Source organism: Geotrypetes seraphini, chromosome 5 (assembly GCF_902459505.1).
Source record: "Geotrypetes seraphini chromosome 5, aGeoSer1.1, whole genome shotgun sequence".
NCBI classification, from domain to species: Eukaryota; Metazoa; Chordata; class Amphibia; order Gymnophiona; family Dermophiidae; genus Geotrypetes; species Geotrypetes seraphini.
In genome coordinates this window covers 138,580,123-138,595,051 of record NC_047088.1, presented here as the reverse complement: position 1 = coordinate 138,595,051, position 14,929 = coordinate 138,580,123, and the positions used below count along the sequence as shown (strand labels likewise).

Genomic DNA, 14,929 nt, shown 5'->3' with positions numbered 1-14,929 from the left:
AGGGTTACTATTACGGAGTGAACATCAATGTATACAGAATTTATTTATTTATTTATTTTTTAGTATAATATTTCTTTATTGGGCACATACAACAGAAATAAGAACATCAGGAAGCAAACACTGCACAACATGTCAGAGCAGTGGACAAGCAAACATAAGCAGCATGAAACAAGAACAGGAGAATGCAAAGGTACTATGTCACAAAAGCCCAATAAGTACTTTTATATGAGCCCCCCGCAGCCCCCCAACAGAGCTCAAACCCCCCAACTCACATCCTCCCAACAACCCCCCCCCCAAATCCCCATCCCATGTGGTGTTGGGAAACATCAAAAACAACCAAAAACAAAACAAAAGGGCGCTAGGAAAGGTGTGCGCTGGAAAGAACAAGAGGAAAAAAAAAAAGATCAGCAATTCAGGAGCATATTACTCTCCCGATGCGGAAGGGACAACCAGTACCCCTCCCACACGTCCTGAAATCTGGTCCACCGGAGCTCATCCCGGGACCCTACCGCCCTACGCTCCAAAAACGCTAAATTATAGAGTGACAACTGCCAGTGAGAGAAGGAAGGAGCCTGCGGACCCCTCCAAAACACCAAGATGGCCTTCTTAGCTAAGAGGAGAGCCTTAGAAACCAACATCCGCTGTCCAGCAGAACAATGGGAGTAGGCCATATCATCATAAAAAAGTACAATAGGAGGGGTGCACGCAGGCAAAGAAGATCTAAAGGCGAAAAAACAGTGTGACAAGGCAGTGGCTGCTGCCAGAAGGATTCTGGGCTGTATAAAGAGAGGCGTAGTCAGTAGAAGAAAGAAGGTGTTGATGCCCCTGTACAGGTCATTGGTGAGGCCCCACTTGGAGTATTGTGTTCAGTTTTGGAGACCGTATCTGGCGAAAGACGTAAGAAGACTTGAGGCGGTCCAGAGGAGGGCGACGAAAATGATAGGAGGCTTGCACCAGAAGACATATGAGGAGAGACTGGAAGCCCTGAATATGTATACCCTAGAGGAAAGGAGAGACAGGGGAGATATGATTCAGACGTTCAAATACTTAAAGGGTATTAACGTAGAACAAAATCTTTTCCAGAGAAAGGAAAATGGTAAAACCAGAGGACATAATTTGAGGTTGAGGGGTGGTAGATTCAGGGGCAATGTTAGGAAATTCTACTTTACGGAGAGGGTGGTGGATGCCTGGAATGCGCTCCCGGGAGAGGTGGTGGAGAGTAAAACTGTGACTGAGTTCAAAGAAGCGTGGGATGAACACAGAAGATTTAGAATCAGAAAATAATATTAAAGATTGAACTAGGCCAGTTACTGGGCAGACTTGTACGGTCTGTGTCTGTGTATGGCCGTTTGGAGGAGGATGGGCAGGGGAGGGCTTCAATGGCTGGGAGGGTGTAGATGGGCTGGAGTAAGTCTTAACAGAGATTTCGGCAGTTGGAACCCAAGCACAGTACCGGGTAAAGCTTTGGATTCTCGCCCAGAAATAGCTAAGAAGAAAAAAAAAAAAAAAAAAAAATATTTTTAAATTGAATCAGGTTGGGCAGACTGGATGGACCATTCGGGTCTTTATCTGCCGTCATCTACTATGTTACTATGTTAACACAAGGAGGACAAAAAGGTCCACACTTGGTTCCAAAAAGCCCGCACCTTTGGGCAAGCCCAGAACATATGACCCAGAGTGGCTGAACTCTCAGTACACTTAGGGCAACAAGCATTCTCAGCAAAACCAGCACGGTAAGCTCTCTGCGGGGAGATGAACGTTCTATTTAAGAATTTATATTCCTGCTCCCTATGCACCATATTGACGGAGATAGTGCGAAGGAGAACAAAACAATGCGAAAGCAGGGAAGATGGGATAGGACACCCCAGGTCAGCGCTCCATGCCCCAGCTAACCAATCAGCTCTCTCAGTCGACAGTGGCGACACCATCATATCAACATAGTACCGGAGACGCGGAGCCATATCCTCCCCCAAAGCAAGACTTCTATTAAGACTCTCTGCCACCGATGCGCACAAGGAGGTCCCCCCCAAACTAAGGACATAATGGCGAAGCTGCAAATATCCAAAGGCGTCCACATGATCTAAACCATAGAGAGACACCAGCGCACTAGGAGAGAGAAGAGTCCCCTGTTCGGTAAGAATATCCCCCACCCTGCGGACCCCACGAGCATGCCAAATCTGAAAAATTCAGTGGTCAGTACCCGGACTAAAATGCAGGTTCCCCACCAAGGGTAACAAGGGAGTGATACTGTAATTTACCCCCAAGTGTTTGCAGAGCGTTTTCCAGATAAGTCTCATATAAGACCACACTACATGTCCCCGCTGAAGGGAGTCCAACTGAGACGAAGGGGCATGCAGCAAGAACAGGCCAGAGACAGGAGACAAAAAGTCCCGTTCTACAGAAAACATCTGGAAGGAAGAACTCTCCAAACACCAGTCCCGAACATGTCGCAATCCACAGGCCAAGTTATATGCGCGAAGATCCAAAAGACCAAAACCCCCCTGCGCCTCCGGTAACATCAGGATGCGAAGGGGCAGCCGAGGCCGCTTTCCCCGCCACAAAAAGATTCGCAGGGCACGATATAAGTCCTCTAACTCCAGGCGGCGCAACCAGATCGGTAGGGTCTGTAACAGGTATAGCCACCGGGGAACAATCATCATATTATATAGAAAGATGCGACCCGCTAGAGAGACCGGCAGCGCACCCCATAAACGCATGCTGTCAATAGATCTCCGAAGCAAAGGGCGGACATTAATCTCATAGAGGCGCGTCAGAGAGGAAGGAACAAGAACACCCAGATATTTCACCTGCAAGGAAGCCTCCTTCAAAGGGAAATCTGACCACAAGTGAGGTATATGCAAATGAAGGGGAAGGGCTTCAGATTTAGACACATTGAGCTTAAGGCCCGAGAGTACCCCAAACTGTTGAAACAATTCCAACCCCCACCCCAAGAACTCCCTCCCCCTCCCACACCCCCCTGATTACTCCATTCCACCACTCCAGAGAGGGTATACCAAAGGGCCCAAAGTCCCTCCCCCCCACCGGCCTCCCAAATAGCAACCAAGCGGTGAATATGGAGAATAAACAAGAAAGAAAGAAAAATGAAACCACACGACAGATAAGGAAAAAAAAAAAAAAAAAAGCCCAGGGGCTGAGCATGTAGCTCAGAGCTAAAGGAGAAGAAAAGAGCAGTTAAAGCCTCCCTAGTGCAGAAATCCAGAGGCCATAAGATAGAGCAAGAAAACAACAACCATCATAAAACAATAATGACCCCCAAAAGGGAGCCACAAAATGAGAACAGTCATAACAAAGTCAAATCAGCAACGCAAAATGGAGAAGCCACCCGCTGCCCACGGGCAACCCCCATCCAGTCCATACAGAGAGATCCCAATGCACGGGCAGAGACCATCAGGTACCAGGCTCCAAGTCAGGATACCACTTGAGGACTTGCGCTCGGGCAGCTGCACTGGTGTCGAAGATGTAGGGCTGGCCCTCATAGATCACCCGAAGCTTGGCAGGAAACTGCAGCGTGAAGCGTAGCTTTTTCTCAGTGAGTTGCTTGCAGACAGACGAAAAACCCCGCCGCAGAGATGCTACCTGTGCAGAATAATCCTGAAATATCAGAATGCGCTGGTTCTGAAACTGTAAATCCTTGCGCTGGCGATAATTGCGTAAGAGAAGATCCTTGATGGCAAAGTTCAGTATACGAAGAATCACGACTCGCGGCCTGGTTGCGCCCTCCTGACGTCTGCCCAGCCTGTGCGCCCGTTCAATACGCAAAGGGCCCAGGCTCCGCGTAACCAGCAGCTCCGTCGTCAGCCAGGTCTCCAGTGTGGGCAGCAGATCTCCATCCGACACAGATTCAGGGACCCCCACCAGGCGCAGGTTGTTCCGTCTGGAGCGATTCTCTTAGTTTTTCCTCGCATTGCCCCCACCTTGCTACGTAACTGCTGGAGCTCCGTCTGCAACGTTGTAAGGGAGTCCTCCGTGGTACCAACCCGCTGCTCCACTTCAGCGACCCGGGAATTAAAGTCAGCTACCGTGGTGGATAGAGCTGCCAGGGACTCCTGCACTTGATCCAGGTGAGTTCCCAGCACCAAAACAACTGCCTCAGTGAGGCGCGCGATCATATCCGCTCCTTCTGCAGCCGGTGCATCACCCGGGTCGGCCATCTTGGCTGCAGTGCCGATTTCACACTCTCGCGATCCTTCTTGCCTGCCTTAGAGGTCATGTCCGGCGTGCCTCTGTGCACGAATCTGTCCATAAGCCCCCAGGGAGCAAGAGAAGGCACTTGGTGAGGGAAATTTGTTCGCCGAGATTCGTTCAAGGAGGCCGGTGCAGGGGAAGAACAGCGGAGCTCAGGGAAAACGCGTCTTCCCTGCTCTCTGCACGGCCACGCCCCCCCCCTCTTATTCTATATTAAAGATGCTAGTTCCCATACCTGTTCCATGTTAAAAGCCATTCTATTAGGTCCCCTCTGGAATCAGTATGAAAGGTGTTTTACCTCTAGCTGTGAACCGGGTCTTGCAGAATACCACACATTTACTTTCTGTTCCTCCCACTTAGCTGAGGAACACTGAGCCCCCTGTAGTTTTTTATTTCTGCAAGTAAACCTTGCAGAAGTGCTTCTCACCTACTCTGCTTCTTTTCTTTATTTTTTTCACTTAAGTTCGTCTTTTGGGGTGGCTTCAGTGCCTTGAATCCCCTTTTGGAGGGCTTCTCTGCCTGGGAAAGGAAGCAGCTCCATAGTCTGATTGTTGCTCCACAGGACAAGTTTCGGGTGGACCTTTGGAGCCAGCCTGCTGTGTGCCACCTCGAGGCTCAGGATCCATTCCCCTAGGAGCATGCTTTCTGCCTGACCTTGTCATAGGCTTAAGCACAGGCTGTATGCACCCTGTATGCAGGCTGCGTTTCCCCGTCCCTGGTCATGTTACAAGGTTTTGAGGGGGCAGAGGTTTCAGTCAGTGTCTGTCCAACTGACAGCCTGAAGATCCTGAAGATTGGGCTGTTTGGTGAAGATCTAATCTAAATCTTGGATTTATATACCGTGCCATCTCCCCACAAGGAGCTTGACTCGGTTCACATAAAAATCGATAATAAAAGTGAAAGTAGTTACATTAGAGAGAAAATAACTTTTTAAGGAAGACCCTCATACGATATCCTAGAGAGAAGATAACAAATTTTCTTTAGAACAATTTTCTAAGAACTGTTGAAATAAGGGCTCCTTTTATGAAGCCGCGTTAGTGGTTTAACACGCGTAATAGTGCGCGCTAATTTGCCGGCTGCACTAGCCGCTACCGCCTCCTCTTGAACAGGCGGTACTTTTTCAGCTAGCGCAGGGGTTAGCGCGCGCTAAAAATGTGCGTGTGATAAAGCCGCTAACACGGCTTCATAAAATGAGCCCTAAGTGTTTTCATATATTTATGGAAAATATGGAATGAGAAAAGAGTTCTAACACAAGAGGGAATCCCATTCCAAATCATTATAAAAGTATATGAGAAAGATCAAGTAATATTATCAATAGATTGTATTCCTTTTAAAGATGGAAAGGACAGTTTAAATTTCTGAAAGTTTCTTGAATCAGAAGATTTCTGATTATTCAAAGATAGAGGAATCAAAGATGTGAATAGCCCATGTATGATTTTAAAAACCATAGAAGCTTATTTAAATTGTACTCTGAGGATAGACAGGGAGCCAGTGTAGATTTCTCAGAAGAGGAGACACATGATCAATTTTTCTTTTACCAGATATTAGCTTTGATGCCATATTTTGGATTAGTTGTAACCATTTTAGATTCCCCTTGTTCAGGCCTATATAGATTGAATTACAGTAATCTAATTGTGCTAGGATAATAATTTGCACCAGTATTGCAAAATGTTGCTGGTGAAACAGATATCTAACTTTCCTTAACATTCGTAAGCTGAGAAAGCATTTATTTGAAATGTGATTAACCTGACATTGAAGTGTTAAAGAGGAGTGCAACATTATTTCTAGAATGCTACACGAAAATTCAGTTTGCAAAGATTCTCCAGAATTTAAAGTTATAGAGGGAGGTAACTGTTCAATTTTTTGGGCTAAACCATAGTAGTTTTGTCTTGGCTGCATTAAGTTTTATTTAAACAGAGGTAGTCCACTTTTGAAGTCTGGAAATACAAGAATTTATATTTAGTTCAAAGTTGCTCAGTTTTGGATCTACTTCTAATAGAATAAAAATATCATCCGCATATGTAAAAATTGTTTCAGAAGTGGCAAAATTGAGGTTCTTTAATGCAGTCATATAAATGTTAAAAACTAAAGGAGACAACGGGGAACCTTGTGGAACTTCACAGGCAGACTTCCATGGGGCAGATGTTTACCATCAATATATATCTCATAGGTGCGTAGTGTTATAAAACCTGTAAACCATCTCAGTACTTTCTGATCCAGGTCTATTTCAGGGTAAACAGATCAGTATACCATAATGTACTCTATCAAAAACTGTTGAAAGGTCAAACTGCAGCAAGAAAGCATATCTATTGTGAGACAGTACACTATGAATCTTAGAGATCAGTGACAACAATAAACTCTTTTGTGCTGAAATTAGATCGAAAACAATGTTCGAATGAGAATTTATCCAAATAACCAGAAAGTTGTACAGCAATAATAGCCTCAGTCATCGAATGGACGATATTAATGATTGGACAATAGTGAGATAGAACTGCTGGGTTCGGTGCTTGGACCCGTGCTCTTCAACATATTTATAAATGACCTGGAAATTGGTATGATGAGTGAGGTAATAAAATTTGCAGACAATACGAAGTTATTCAGAGTAGTGAAGACACAGAATGATTGCAAAGACCTGCAACATGACATAAACACGCTCAAGAAATGGGTTGCGACATGGCAAATGAGGTTTAATGTGGATAAGTGTAAGGTGATGTATATTGGTAACAAAAATCTTATATACAAATACAGGATGTACAGTGCAGTACTCAGAGACCCCCCAGGAAAGAGACTTGGAAGTACTGGTCGACAAGTCAATGAAGCCATCTGCGCAATGCACAGCGGCGGCAGCGAAAAGAGTGAACAGAATGCTAGGAATGATTAAGAAGGGGATCACGAACAGATCTGAGAAGGTCATCATGCCGCTGTTCTGGGCCATGGTACGCCCCCACCTGGAATACTGCGTCCAGAACTGGTTGCTGTACATGAAGAAGGACACAGTACTGCTCGAAAGGGTCCAGAGAAACATAAACATAGAAACATAGAGTGTGACGGCAGAAGAGGGCCGACGGCCCAACAAGTCTGCCCACTAAGAACCCTCCCTCCCTGGTGTACCCCTCTTTCATGCATAACTTTGTAGCACTCCCACCTGTTTGTCCCAGGGACTTTTGAAGTCTGGTACACTACTGGCCTCTACCACTTGGCGTGGAAGTTTATTCCAACGATCAATCACCCGTTCAGTGAAGAAGTATTTCCTGGTGTCACTATGAAATCTTCCCCACTTAAGTTGTAGGGGATGCCCTCTTGTCGCCATGGGACCTGTAAGAAAAAAGATTTCTTCCTCCACCTTAATATGACCCGTGATGTATTTGAATGTTTCTATCATGTCCCCCCTTTCTCTGCACTCCTCGAGAGAATATAGGCGTAGTCTGGTCAGACGTTCCTCATATGGGATGTCTTTAAGTCCTGAGACCATCCTAGTGGCCATTCTCTGGATCGACTCCATTCTTTTCACATCCTTTTCATAATGTGGCCTCCAAAACTGGACACAGTACTCCAGGTGAGGTCTCACCATGGATCTGTACAACGGTAGTATGACTTCAGGCTTTCGGCTGATAAAGCTCCTTCTGATGCAACCCAGCATTTGTCTTGCCTTTGCTGAAGCTTTCTCCACCTGATTGGCAGCTTTCATATCTTCCCAGATGAGAACTCCCAAGTCCCTTTCTGCAGTGGTTCTTGCTAAGTTTACGCCGTTCAAGATGTATGTTCTGCATGGGTTTCCGCTACCAAGATGCATCACTTTACATTTTTTGGCATTAAAGTTTAGTTGCCAAGTACTGGACCATTGTTCCAGCAATAGCAGGTCCTGCTCCATAGTGTTGGGCCTGGTTGCGCCATTAGGTTCTGTTGCTCTGCCCACAATGTTGCATAGTTTAGCATCATCAGCAAATAATGTAATTCTGCCTCGAAGTCCCTGAGTTAGATCCATAACAAAGATATTAAATAGCATCGGGCCAAAGACCGAACCCTGTGGCACTCCGCTGGTCACTTTTGACATTTTTGAGGGAATACCGTTCACCATTACTCTTTGAAGTCTGCCGCTAAGCCAGTCTTGTACCCATGCTATCAGTGTTTCTCCTAGTCCTAATGAGTTCATTTTGTTTAATAACCTACGGTGTGGAACACTATCAAAAGCTTTGCTAAAATCCAAATACACAACATCCAGGGACTCGCCCTCATCCAGCTTTTTTGTTACCCAGTCAAAAAAGCTTATCAGGTTGGATTGACAAGACCTTCCCTTTGTAAAGCCGTGCTGGTGGGGATCCCTTAATCTTTCATCATCCAGAAATGTGTCCAATCTGTTCTTGATCAATTTCTCCATAAGTTTACTCACTATAGATGTGAGACTCACCGGTCTATAATTTTAAGCCTCTGACCTCCATCCCTTTTGTGGAGCGGGATAACATTGGCAGTTTTCCAGTCCTGAGGAACTTTTCCCTTGTTTAGGGAAAGATTGAAGAGTACAGCTAGCGGCTCTGCCAGGACATCACTCAGTTCTCGAAGTACTCAAGGGTGTAGATCGTCCGGGCCCATAGCTTTGTTTACTTTCAATTTTGATAATTCTTGGTAGACTTCGCTCGCAGTAATTTCTATGTCCTGGAATGGTTCATCCAAATTTCCCTTTGTCTGTAGCCGAGGGCCGGATCCCGGTGCTTCGCAGGTGAAGACTGAGCTGAAGTAGTCGTTGAGTAGTTCTGCTTTGTCTGCGTCCGAATCTGTAAAGTTGCCGTCAGCTTTCTTTAGGCACCCAATACCGCCTGTGCTTTTCTTCCTGTCGCTAACATATTTTAAAAAGGATTTCTCCCCGTTCTTTACCTGCCTAGCTATGTTTTCTTCCATCTGAAGTTTGGCCTCTCTGACTGTCGTTTTGACTTTCCTGGATTTGGCCAGATAGGTTTCCTTAGCTTCCGGTCGTTGTGATTGCTTATAGTTTCCGAAAGCTTTCCTTTTTTGCTTTACTAGTTCTGAGATCTTCTCGGAGAACCACTGTAGTCGATTTTTTCTGCGGCGTTTGCTCTTGGTTTTGATGTATAGGTTGGTTGCTCCTTGCAGGGTAGATTTCAGAGTCGACCATAGCTCCTCCATATTGTCTGTTGTACTCTAGTTTTGCAGTTCTTTGCAGACATAGTCCCCCATGCCCTGAAAGTTAGTTCCTTTAAAATTTAGAACCTTGGTCAATGTGTTTGGCCTAGTGAATCCTTTCTTGAGGTGGAACCAGACCATGTTGTGGTCGCTGGATGCCAAGGTGTCTCCCACGGATACCTCTGTTACACTGTCTCCGTTGGTAAGTAACAGGTCCAGGATTGCCTCGTTCCTGGTGGGTTCCAGTACCTTCTGCTTGAGGTGTGCTCCTTGCATGGAGGCAAGTAGCCTCTTGCTGCCGCCGGTTGCAGTGTAAGGTTCGTTCCAGTCCACATCGGGCATATTAAAGTCTCCCACCAGCACTGTATCTCCGTGCAGTGTAATGGTCTCAATATCATCCATTAATTCGTCGTCTGCATCCTCTTTTTGTCTTGGTGGTCTGTATACAACATCAAGATATAGGCATTTGTTGTTGCCCCTGGCAAGATTCACCCAGAGGGATTCTCCCGTGTACTTAATGTCTATGGTTTTAGTGACTTTGATGCCATCTCTAATGTACAAAGCTACCCCTCTGCCTGATTTGCCCTCTCTGTCTCGACGGAGTAAGTTGTATCCTGGTATGACCACATCCCATCCGTGGGATTCTGAGAACCATGTTTCTGATATCGCCACTACATCAAGGTCGGCATTTCTCATTTCCATCTCCAGTTCCAGTATTTTGTTGCCCAAGCTACGGGCATTTGCATACATGGCTCTCCATTCTATCTTTTTGCATGGAGTGTTATCTGATTGAGATAATTTGTCCTCTTCGTTCTTGCCTTTAATTTTGCTCTTGTCCCCTCCAATCTTGTCTTTGCCCCCTTCAGTCTTGCCTTCAGTATTGCCTTGGTCCCCTTCATTCTTGCCTTTGCCCCCTTCCATCTTACCTTCAATTCTACTCTTCCCCCCCATTTCCAAGATGGGGTCTCCATCTCTCCCACTGTCCCCCACTCTATCGACTTTATTACGTACTTCAGATACTAAGTCTGCAGTTCTTTCTCTACCTCCCTCCCTCCCTCTGTCCCCTTTAGTTTTCGTATGATTACTTAACCTCCTAGTTACTTACCCAACTTGTGTGAAAGTGGGTCCCCTACCCCGGCTCACCTAGTTTAAAGCCTTCTGGAGCAGGTGAGCCAGGCGTCGTCCCAGGATGTTCTTCCCTCTTCCGGTTAGGTGCAGCCCTTCTGGTCCCTGCAGTCCCTGAAGTGCATCTCTGTGGTCCAGGAAACCGAAGTTCATCTCCTTGCACCATCCCCTAAGCCACTCATTAGTCCTCTTCATCCGTTCTTCCCTTGATCTTCCTTTGTCTCTTACCGGTAGGATGGAGAAGAAGACCACCTGCGCTTCTAGTTGCTTCAGTTCTTCTCCTAGGGTTTTAAAGTCTTCCTGTATCTTCTCCGGTGAGCTCCTGGCAGTGTCGTTTGTCCCGATGTGGATGAGGAGCATTGGGTAGTGGTCTTGGGGCTTGATTATTTTTCCAATGCAGGTAGTCACGTCCCTGACCTTGGTTCCTGGTAAACAGCAGATCTCTCTTGCCTGTAGATCTGGTCTGCATACTGGTCCCTCAGTTCCCCTCAGCATGGAGTCCCCAATGACGACCACTCTGCGCGTCTTCTTGGGGGGGGGGGTACTGATTTGTTGCTTCTTGGGTTGGGGTTGTCTGCTGGGTTTCGAGAATGCACTCCTGGAAGTTTTCCTGAATATCCTCCTGAGTTCTTCTGGCGGGTCTTTCTTGTAGGAGCTGAAATCTGTTGCTCAGGGTGATCTGCGGAGTTGATGTAAGGTTGCTGAGCTTGCTTGAGGATAGCCAAGTGGAGTACTGTCTTCTGCGCTTGCTTGTAGAGATGATTAGTTGCCAGGTTCCGTCATCTCGAGTTTCTTCTTGTTTGCATGCAGAGGTGACTAGTTGTCAGGTCTCGTCATCTCGAGTCTCTTCTTGTATCCCAGCCGATACTTCCAATGTTGCATGCCTGGTTGGTTCGGGTGTCTTGAAAATAGTCCTGTCTTCGTGCCCTTGTTCGGAGACCTGAGACAGTTCTAGGAGGACTCCATCGATGAATGCCTCGCTCTCCTGGATACTTCTCAGCCGCTGCACTTCTTCCCTCAGGCTCTTCAGTTCCTGCATGATGTCTCCGTTGGGCTGTTGCTGGGTGTCTTCTTCTGTCTGTACAGAGACTGAAGTCTTCAGGTGGGGCTCAACTTCAGTCTGTACAGATATCTCCGCCTTCCATCTGGGGGTCCTCTTTAGTCTGCACGGAGACTGTGGCCTTCATCTGGATTTCTTCGGCAGCTGAGGGGTTGACCTTGATTGTAGACCTGGTGTTCCTCGTCTTCCCTGCCATTTCTGGTCTTGTCTTTTCCTTGGGTTTGTACTCTAGTTGTTGTTTGTACTCCGGTTGTATTCCGGTTGTTGGTCTGCCTGCTGTTAGTCTCCGGTTGATAGTTTATCTGCTGTGTGTTGGTGTATCTGCTTGCGCTGGTAGCTGTGTGTTGGTTTGCTTCCTTGCGTTGGTTAGTCTGCCTTCCTGCCTGCTGCTATTCTCTGGCTGTTAGTTTGGTGTGTGGGTTTGTTTTGCTTGTGCTGGTAGCTTTGTGTTGGTTTGGCCGTTGAGTGTGCTAGACTGTCTGCTGTGTGTGAACAGCCTGCTGTGTATTGGTTAGTCTCCCCTCTATGTGCTAACTGCTTAGTTAGTGATGTGTGGGTTTTTGTTTTTTTTTATAATGTACTTACCCTGCTGCCCCCTGGATGTCCTGTTGTATGCGACTTGGCTCTTCTTAAGGCTCTTCGCAAAGGCGCTCTCACTAAGGCGAGCGCCTTTGCTGCTCGCCTTTGCCGTGCGCCAAATGGCTGCACGCCGTTGGCTCGCCTCCTTTTACGGAGGGGCCCGGGTGCCTGCTTCTGATGCAGTGGGGGTGGGCGGAGCTACTCTCGCCACTACCCCGATGTGCTGTTACTTCCTTGCACTTTCCACGTGTCTCCTTCCTCTCCCTAGCGCTTCTCTCTCTCCCTCGTGCCTACTTGCACTCCTTCGCCTATCTTCTGCAGCCGCTTGCCGTTGGCTCGCCTCCTTTTATGGAGGGGCCCGGGCGCCTTCTTCTGATGCGATGGGGGTGGGCGGAGCTACTCTCGCCGCTACCACAATGTGCTGTTACCTCCTTGCGCTTTACACATGTCTCCTTCCTCTCCCTAGCGCTTCTCCTCTTTCTCCCTTGTGCCTGCTTGCACTCCTTCGCCTATCTTCTACAGCCGCTTGCCGTGACTAAAATGGTTAAGGGGTTGAAGGAGTTGCCGAACAATGCGAGATTAGAGAAACTGGGCCTCTTCTGCCTTGAAAAGAGGAGACTGAGAGGAGACATGATCGAAACATTCAAGATAATGAAGGGAATAGACTTAGTAGATAAAGAGAGGTTGTTCACCCTCTCCAAGGTAAGGAGAGCGAGAGAGCACTCTCTAAAGTTAAAAGGGGATAGATTCCGTACAAGTGTAAGGAAGTTCTTCTTCAGCCAGAGAGTGGTGGAAAACTGGAACGCTCTTCCAGAGGCTATTATAGGGGAAAACACCCTCCAGGGATTCAAGACAAAGTTAGACAAGTTCCTGCTAAACCAGAACATACGCAGGTAAGGCTAGACTCAGTTAGGCAACTGGTCTTTGACCTAAGGGCTGCCGCGGGAACGGACTTCTGGGCACGATGGACCACTGGTCTGGCTCAGCAGTGGCAATTCTTATGTTATCAGAACCCTTCAATAACAGGGTTAAAGCGATTTGTACCATACTGCTTGAAAAGTAATTATTGTCTAATAAATGATTTATCAATGATGTTAACCAAGAAATTGCTTGAGGGGAGATAGTCCTAAACATGCAAGAAGGAAAAAGGTCTAAAGCGCATCTACATTGTCCCAATTTTAAAAATAGTTTCTGAATCTGTTCATTTCAGCTGTAGAGATAGCTGACAGAGGCAAAGCACTGTAGAGACTGTTAGTACAGTCCCATTGTTTCCTATGGGAGAAAGGGGAGGTCTAAAAAAGTGAAGGGTTTTTGGCACTTTCTTGGGTCAGGGCTCATGTCTCCCACCTCCAAAACCCCTATTAAAGCAATTTTTGTCTTTTTTATTTTATCTCTGTGGGCCATTTTTGGTGCAAATTTATTGGCGGCAGCCATCTTGGATTTTTATCAATCTTTTTTCCAACTTCATTTCTCTATCTCAAAACCTCTCAATTTTATAAAAATCATCAGGGATGGACTCCTCAACCCCTAATCAGATGAAGATGAATTCTTGTGTGGATTCTTGTGGACTTTCGGCGAAGGAGTATCCATGTGGATCCATGTGGATCTGGTCTTGAGGAAGCTCTTTGAGGTGGCCTCTTTGGACATTAAGGCCGTGGCAGCTACTTCTTTTCTGGCACGTGCCTGTCACACGAGATTATGCCGCGATCCATTGGCAGATGAGGACACGTTCCTCCAGCTGGTGCTTAAGGGGGTAGATTTTGGCATCCACATTATATGATCTCATAAGAATTCTGGGCAAGGTTTCGGCTCAGTTCACAGGATGCTTTGGACACGCCACTAAGCTGGAGATTCGGCCTCCAAAGTGAGAGAGTGGTATTCAACCAACTTCAAACTCATGTTGAATGCTTTGCATCCTGTGACAAACCTACTGCATTCCTGAGGTTTGTCACAGGGAAATGTAGGAAAGTATACAAACCCCGGTGCAGAAGGGCTGACCAGGTCAGTGCCCAAAGACAATAAGTTAGCTGACTACCCTTTGAATGATGAAGAAGAAATGGAAATAGAACAGGAAAGCTTTGACTTACTAGAGCAGTCCCTAAGCCAGGCAGGAATAATCTGCCTTTCTATTATCCAGTGCCTGTAAGGCAGAAAGCTCACAAACAGTTTCCCCTCAGAGAAATGGCACAGGCTGAGGAAGGAATGCCCTTCCCTCATCAGAAGCCAAGGGGGAGTGGTTCTTTTCCTCAGCTTAAAGCCAGGCTTGTCAGAGAGCAAGGGGGAGGAGAAAGAGGCTTGGCAGAAACAGCAGGATGAGAGCAGAGGCAGGAAGTACAGGACGGGGCTGAGCTTGCCTCAGACTCTGCAGGGCAGTCAACAGCACTGACTGGGAGATGACTGAAAAGCAGGCTGGTAACTTGTCTCCAGAATTCCTTCCCCCAGAGCCAGTGGTGGTGGAAGATAGTAGTGCTGTGGATGAGAGCTGGCCAGAGGAAATGGAGAGCTGAGCCAACTGTGAAAAGGTCTGTGTAAAGGTTTCTTTTTCTGGCTGGTTTTTTTGTTTGTTTGTTTGTTCCTCTTGTTGAGAGACTAACTGTGGCTGAGTTATCAGAGGAATGTAATCTTGTACTGCAGTGTTTTCACATGCTAGTTTGCTGGACTCTTAAGAAATGTGACAGTTTTCTCCTCTTCAGGAAATGTGCACAGCTGAGCCAAATGCTAGGCTGTAGTTTTAGCTTGGTTAAACCCTAAGGCTCTCTGGTTTCAGTACTCCGTGCAAGAGCCCAGCTGGAAATGGATTGCCATAGCAACTGTGTAATG

At 46.8% G+C, this 14,929-nt stretch overlaps 1 protein-coding gene across 3 annotated transcripts in view; it reads left to right on the top strand.

The window, feature by feature from the left end:
* The window catches only part of FASTKD2 (FAST kinase domains 2), a 226,557-nt gene that overhangs the window by 87,532 nt on the left and 124,096 nt on the right, over positions 1-14,929 (top strand). The gene's annotated exons all lie outside the window — the stretch shown is intronic.